The sequence below is a fragment of the Equus przewalskii genome, chromosome 16, assembly GCF_037783145.1.
Source record: "Equus przewalskii isolate Varuska chromosome 16, EquPr2, whole genome shotgun sequence".
NCBI lineage: Eukaryota > Metazoa > Chordata > Mammalia > Perissodactyla > Equidae > Equus > Equus przewalskii.
Window position 1 is genome coordinate 54663465 of NC_091846.1, and position 7735 is coordinate 54671199.

At 36.3% G+C, this 7735-nt stretch overlaps 1 pseudogene; it reads left to right on the forward strand.

The window, feature by feature from the left end:
• The first annotated feature begins 792 nt into the window (after window positions 1-792).
• LOC103541686 (dolichyl-diphosphooligosaccharide--protein glycosyltransferase subunit 1 pseudogene) lies at window positions 793-2713 on the forward strand (annotated as a pseudogene).
• Window positions 2714-7735: the final 5022 nt, after the last annotated feature.

A 7735-nucleotide genomic window follows, 5' to 3' on the forward strand; every position in this document is an offset into this window, starting at 1 on the left:
CCTCAACACAGTAAAGACTATCTATGAAAACCCCATAGCTAACATCATACTCAATGATATAAATCTAAAAGCTTTTCCTCTAAGATCCAGAATAAGGCAAAATAACTACTCTCACCATTTCTATTCAGCATAGTACTGGAAATCCTAGACAGAGCAATTAGGTAAGAAAAAGAAATAAAGGCATCCAAATTGGAAAAGAGGAAGTAAAATTATCCCAGTTTGAAGATGGCATGATCAATCTTATGTGTAGAAAATCCTAAAGACTCCACATGCACACAAAAATCTTCTAGAACTAATCAACAAATTCTTTAAAATTTCAGGATACAATATCAACACACAAAAATCAGTTACATTTCTATGCAGTAACAACAAACTATCCAAAAAGGAAATCAAGAAAACAATCCCAGCAATATTAGCATCAAAAAGAATACTTAGGAATAAACTTAACCACGGAGATGGAAGACATATACACTGAAAACCACAAAACATAGATGAAAGACATTAAAGAAGGCGCAAGTAAATGGAAAGATATCACAAGTTCATGGATTAGAAGAATTAACATTGTTAAAATGTCCACCTACCCAGAGAGATTTACAGATTCAATGCAACACCTATCAAACTCTCAATGGCATTTTTTTTTATAGAAATAGACAAAACAATCCAAATAGCCATATGAAACCACAAAACATGCCAAACAGTAAAAGCAATCCTGAGTAAAAAGAACAAAGCTGGAGGCATCACTCTTCCTGATTTCAGACTATACTACAAAGCAGTATTAATCAAAGAGTAATCATGGAGGCGTCCGCGGCCCGCCTGTTCCTGCTCTGGCTCTTGCCGCCGGGGGGCCTGGGCCCTAGCGCTGGGTGGCACCTCCCCAGAGGCACTGCCGTTGGTCAATGAAGATGTGAAGCGCTGGGTGGATCTGAGCAACCAGCCGGCCAAGATGACGGCAGAGGTGGTCCTGGCGCACTCGGGGAGGGGGCTCCGCGCCCGGCGCCGCCTCCTTCCTTCTGGCCCTGGAGCCCGAGCTCGAGGCCTGGCTGGCGCACCTTGGCGTGCAGGTGAAGGGAGAAGATGAGAAAGAGAACAGTCTTGAAGTACAAGAAACCAAAATTAAGGGTAAAAATGGGAGACTTTTCACGGTCAAGCTCCCAGTTGCTCTCGATCTGGGGTGCCAAGATTTCAGTGGTTGTGGAAACAGTCTATACCCATGTGCTTCAGCCGTATCCAACCCAGATCACCCAATCTGAGAAACAGTTTGTGGTGTTTGAGGGGAACCATTATTTCTACTCTCCCTAACCAGCGAAGACACAAACGATGCGTGTGAAGCTTGCCTCCTGAAATGTGGAGACCTTTACCAAGTTGGGGAACCCCACACGCTCTGAGGACCTCCTAGATTACAGACCTTTCAGAGAAGTCCCTGCCTATAGTCAGCATACTTTCAAAGTACATTATGAGAACAATAGCCCCTTCCTGACTATCACCAGCATAACCTGAGTCACGAGGTCTTTCACTGGGGTAATATTGCTGTGGAAGAAAATGTGGACTTGAAGCACACGGGGGCTGTGCTTAAGGGGCCTTTTTCACACTATGATTACCAGAGACAGCCAGACAGTGGAGTATCCTCCATCCATTCTTTTATGACCATCCTCCCTGCTGCTGCCCAGGATGTTTATTACCGGGATGAGATTGGCAATGTTTCCACCAGCCACCTCCTTATTTTGGATGACTCCAGTGAGATGGAAATTTGGCCTCGCTTCCCTCTTTTTGGAGGTTGGAAGACCCATTGTAGCCAACAACTTCCCAAGCCATGAGCACCTCTATAATTTGGGTGACCAGTATGCACTGAAGATGAGGTTTGTGGACCACATGTTTGATGAGCAAGTGATAGATTCTCTGACCTTGAAGATCATCTTACCTGAAGGAACCAAGAACATTCAAGTCAACAGTCCCTATGAAATCAGCCGGGCCCCAGATGGACTGCACTACACCTACTTGGACACATTTGGCCACCCTGTGATTGTTGCCTACAAGAAAAATCTGGTAGAACAGCACATTCAGGACACTGTGGTCCACTACACATTCAACAAGGTGCTCATGCCGCAGGAGCGCCTGCTGGTGGTGGCTGCTTTTGACATCTTGTTCTTCACCATCATCATCTATGTCAGGCCGGACTTTTCCATCACAAAGGATCCAGCACGCGGAAGCCAGGATGAAGTTGGCCTGCATCACAGAGCAAGTCTTGACCCCGGTCAACAGGAGAATAGGTCTCTATGGTCACTTTGACGAGTCTGTCAATAGGTACAAGCAGTCCCGGGACGCGTCCACCCTCAATAGTGGAAAGAAGAGCCTGGAGACAGAACACAAGGCCTTGACAAGTGAGATTGCGTTATTGCAGTCCAGGTTAAAGACAGAGGGCTCTGACCTGTGCGACAAAGTGAGTGAAATGCAGAAACTGGATGCGCAGCTCAAGGAGCTGGTACTGAAGTCAGCGGTGGAAGCTGAGCAGCTGCTGGCAAGCTCAAGAAAAACACATACATCGAGAATGAGAAGCTCATCTCTAGAAAGCTACAGGAGCTGGTCACCGAGATCGACCACATCCTGGATGCTCTGTAGCCCCTACTGGTGGTCCTCAGTGGGCCCAGGGTGCTGCACTTTGAGATGGCAGGTGGGGGTAGTGGTGATGGTGAACATTGAGGCCAGCAAATGCTGGCATCAGTATTTTGCAAAAGGCCTTCAAGGGAAAGAAAGCAGGCCCTGCCTCAGGCAACACAAGAAGCTTTGTTTTTGTCCCTAAAGCGTTCCTTTTTTAAGGAAATCTTACATCCCATTAGAAACAAAATATCTTTGTGTTTTGAACAAAGAAATGTTCCATAGTTGATTGGTTTTGTTTTATTCTGAAGCCTAGGATATTCTTTCAGCCTGTAAGCCCCTTGTTTTATGCCCTTCTAATTCCTGGTGTTTGGGTATTTTGCGAGTGTGTGTGTGTGACCAAGTGAGAATAAAGCAGGGACTGTGGGGAGAAAAAAAAAAAAAACCAGCATGGTACTTTCATAAAAACAGACACAACCACCAGTGGAATAAAATGGAGAACCCAGAAATAAGCCCATACATATACACATAACTGATCTCAACAAAGGTGCCAAAAATTCACCTTGGTGAAAGAATAGTCTCTTCAAGAAATGGTATTGGAAAAACTAGATATCCACATGCAAGAGAATGCAATTGGACCATTATTTTAAACCATGTACAAAAATGAACTCAAAATGGATTAAAGACTTAAACGTAATACCTGAAACCAAAAAAACTCCTAGAAGAAAACATTGGGAACATTTTTTTCAATATTGGCCTTGGCAATGATTTATTGGATATGGCATCACAAATATAGGCAACAAAAGCAAAAATAAGTATATTATAAAACATGCACAAAATGCTATTATGCTATAATACTGTTGTGTGAGAGGAAATGATGGGAAAATCATATTCCTAAAATCTTATTTATAGGTTACCTTATTTCAAAATGTTTTCATATCAGCTACTATTAATATATATAAATACAAAAGAACCAGAAATTTTATTGTAAAATTTTACAATGTTTATTTTACGTTAATAAATTCACATAGATGAGAATATAATGAAGTCTAGAATGTAAAAAGTAGAGGATAGGTAGAAAGGCAATGTAATACAGAGAAAAGAGAAAAGAATGTATTGTTCTGACAGAACCATTTCCAAATCTACCTCTACCATCATTTCAAACAACATGTTCTAGAGGATACTTCCAGATCTCTCTCACTAATGTGTTCTTGAGAAATTTATGTCCTTGTGTATGTTAAGATTCTTTCAGTTTGGGGTAAGAAGAAACTCAATTATATGGATTAAAGCAAACCAAAAAGCAAAAATGAAGGGAATTTAGTTTGTATGATCAAAAATTCCAGAGTTAGTACTGAAGTCAGGTAAGGCTGTGTTTGGTGGCTAAAAAGAGCTAAAGGAGAATGATAATAATAGAATCCACCTTACGCAATCATTGTGAGATCTAAATGAGGTTCAAGTAAGCTATATGTTTAGGGGATTATCAGGAACACAACAGTTTTGTATGCTTACTTGCTCATTACATAGTTACTTTAAATATATGACTTCATAGTTTCCATTTATCTAAATAAATTTACCAAGCTCTATCATTTGGTATAGCACCCAAAACATGAAGTACTTCAGAATTAGTTTAATGAACTCAGCATCCACAGTGAAAACTATGACGCATTCCGTATTGAAATATTAGATCCAATTAAATGAAGAGATACATCATGTTCAAAAATTGGAAGACAAAATATTTTTTAAATGATAATGCTCTTCAAATTGGTTTATAGAGTTAACTCAGTCAAAATCCATCAGACATTTTTGTACAAATTAGTAAAGTGAGCATAGAATTTATGACCAACAAAATTTTTCGAAGTAGAACAAAGTTGAAGGTGGTGCAACAATTGATTTCAAGACATCCTCTAAATCTACACTAGTCACAACAGTGTGGTATTTGCCTGAAGTAGAAGCACGGAGCAGAACGGAGAGTATATAAATTGACCCAAGTGTGTATAGTAAACTGATTTTTGAGAAACATGACATGCAAATCACTGAGAAGAACAGTCTTTAAAAAAATACAGAAAAAATAACTCTAATCTCTAGCTCACACCACACACAGAAATTATATCAAAATAGATCATAGACCTAATAGGAAAGCTGAAACTACAAAATTTCCAGAAGAAAAGGAAGGAGAAAATATTTTTCACCTTGGGGTAAGCTAAAGTTTTTTTGATAGGACCGAAAAAAGTACGCCCCCCTCCCCCCCAAAAAAGACATGATAAAACTGATTTAGTTAACATTACAAACTTCTGTTCTTCAAAAGTCTTTGTTAAGAAAATAGACATGAGTCACAGGACTGGAGAAAACATGAATACTACAAATATCTGGTAAATATTTAATATCCAGCAAATATTAAGAACTTAAAACACAATTATAGGAATACATCACAATTAAAAGAATAAACATGTCACAAAAAAGAAGAAAAACGAGTAGCCAATAAACTCATGGAAATATTCTCAACATGATTAGTCATCAAGGGCATGCAAAATAAAACTATAATTGCATACCACTTTAGATCCATTAGAATGACTATAATTAAAAAGACTGTTGATACCAAATTTGCCGAAAATGTTGAACAACTGGAACTCTCATACTTTCCCTGTGGATATAAAAATTTACATAACCACTTATGAAAATAGTTTGTCATTTTTTACAAAATTAAATGTACTTATCATATAACCCAGCTAGTCCAATCCTAGTATTTTACTCAATTTATGTCCATAAAAGCTGTATATAAATGTTCTTAGTGGCTTTATTCATAATAGCCAGAAACTGGAAACAAACCAATAGCCCATACACATTTGAATAAAACTATTTGACATAATTATACAGTAAAATAGCCTTCAACAATGAAAAGGATGAAGTCTTTCTACCTGCCACAACATGGATAAATATGAAAAAAATTTGGTCAGTAGAATAAGCCAGACACGAAAGAGTATATACTGCATTATTCAGTTTACGTATAGGTCTGGAAAAGACAAACCTATTCTCTATAGATATAAATCATATCAATGGTCGCTTGGATGGTGGGGATGAAAGGATTTATCAATAAATGGGGTCCAGGGAATTTTCTGAGTTTATCAATATGTACTACACCTTGAATGTGGTGTTGGTTATATATGGTATATTTTGTCAAACTCCATGAAGTATATACTAAAGCAATTATATTTTACCATATGGAATTTATAGCTAAAAATGATGACTAAAATATTATAATCTAAGGAGAAATGTCAATTGAAAGTGTCAACAATTTCATGTCCATTAACCACAAAATGCAACTTGAAAGTTGTTTGGTATTATTATGAGAAAGAAAATAACACTGTTAGAGACAGAAATGGCTAAGAAGTTGATTAGAATATGTGTATATGTTCCAAGAATATTTTGTTTATTTGTTCAGGTACTCAACATAAAGAGGTTTTTTGTTAATATTATTCTTTCATAACACATAAATTTTTGAAAAATCTTGGTTCTGCAAAAAGGATGACTTTCATCAATGTAATCAAACTGTCAATGTAATAAAATTGTTTCCACCTAATGAAATTTTAATTATTTCAGTGCTTCTTGTCACTCTAAAAGTGCCTAGAATTGTGTAATAAACAATGCTGTCATTCTGTCTCTGAGTAGATAACATTAAATCACCCTCACGATCTGTTCCGTCCTCCACTTTCAGCAAACCTGCCCTCTCTTCAAAATCCATTAAAGGGTATGTGACTCCATAGCCCTCATATTTACAGTCAGATGCTTGAACAATTTGAGAGGTTTCTCTTCCCCTTAACATTTTGAATCAGTACTAACCAATCTCCAAGAAAATTCATAAATTTTGTTTCTTTATATTACATATACTACTCTATAGCTAAGATCCATACATATCATCTCGAATTTAGATAATTTAAATTTAGTCTTTACAAGTCTACCTGACACTTGCCAAGCATTATCAGTTTTTAACTTAGATTTGTTCCTCATCACTGTAAGAATGATATATAGACACCATTCTGCAACATATAAAATCTTTATTAGAGAAAAGATAGCATAATTATTTAGAAGTTTGGCAATATTACAGACGTTCTGGGACACTGAGCCTCTTAGCAGCTATGTGATTTTAAGAAAGCTTTTTAACTGGCTGTTTAATTTAGGAATGTGAAAGCTATGGCTAAGAACAGTTTTGGTTGAATGGTTGGGATAAAAGCCTTGGGGGCCCTTACAATAATTTAATATGTACAGGTACCCAATATCTGACACTTTGAATATCACTGGAAACGCAAACATGAGGAAACTCAGGATAAAATAAAAGTTGAATAAGTGGTCCATTAAAAGTAAAAAAAATATATATATAGTGACTTTCCTTCAAAGATTTACCAGTATTGAGCCTTTATATGTAAAGATCATGTAGTAAAACAAAAGTTGATATATTTGTATTCATATTTATTGTAATTCCATCATTAATGTATAGTGCATTATTTGTTCCCTTTTTAAGTTTTTTAAGAAAAAAACTTATGAAAATTGATGCAAAATATCCAAATCTCAGCAATTAAAAATGAATATTCTCTAACTTTGTCTAAATTAAATCACTATTTCTACTTAAACGTCTTCCAACAGGCCCACAAAAGATTTCTATTTTCCTATTATAGGAATACTGGTATAGAAATTAAATTATCAGCCAGGCTCTAAGTATACAACCCAAGATTAGACTAAAATTAAATTAATAATTGACAGTCAATGATTTCCTTCTTTCTTTTTCTTTTATTTTCTCAATTAGCAATATTTATATTTATTTCTGGAATATGGAGTTTTTGAATATTTAAAATATTTTTTAAAAGTACAGCACTATAGTTGGTCCAAGTGACAATTGAAGATTTGTTTTTTTAAATAATTATATTGTTAGACTATTGCAAATAATATTTCTTACTTGGTATCCATAGTTACACGAGATCTTCAAAGATTTATGTTCATTTAATGGAAAACAAGCATATTGCCAGACTCTTGACAAAGTGTAGGATCTCTATATAGTTTCATATATGCTACTTTAACAGGGTTTTGATAGCTTATTTATCTTACAATAGGTTAAATTAACTAGATAAATATTTGAAATTCAAAGTAAAGA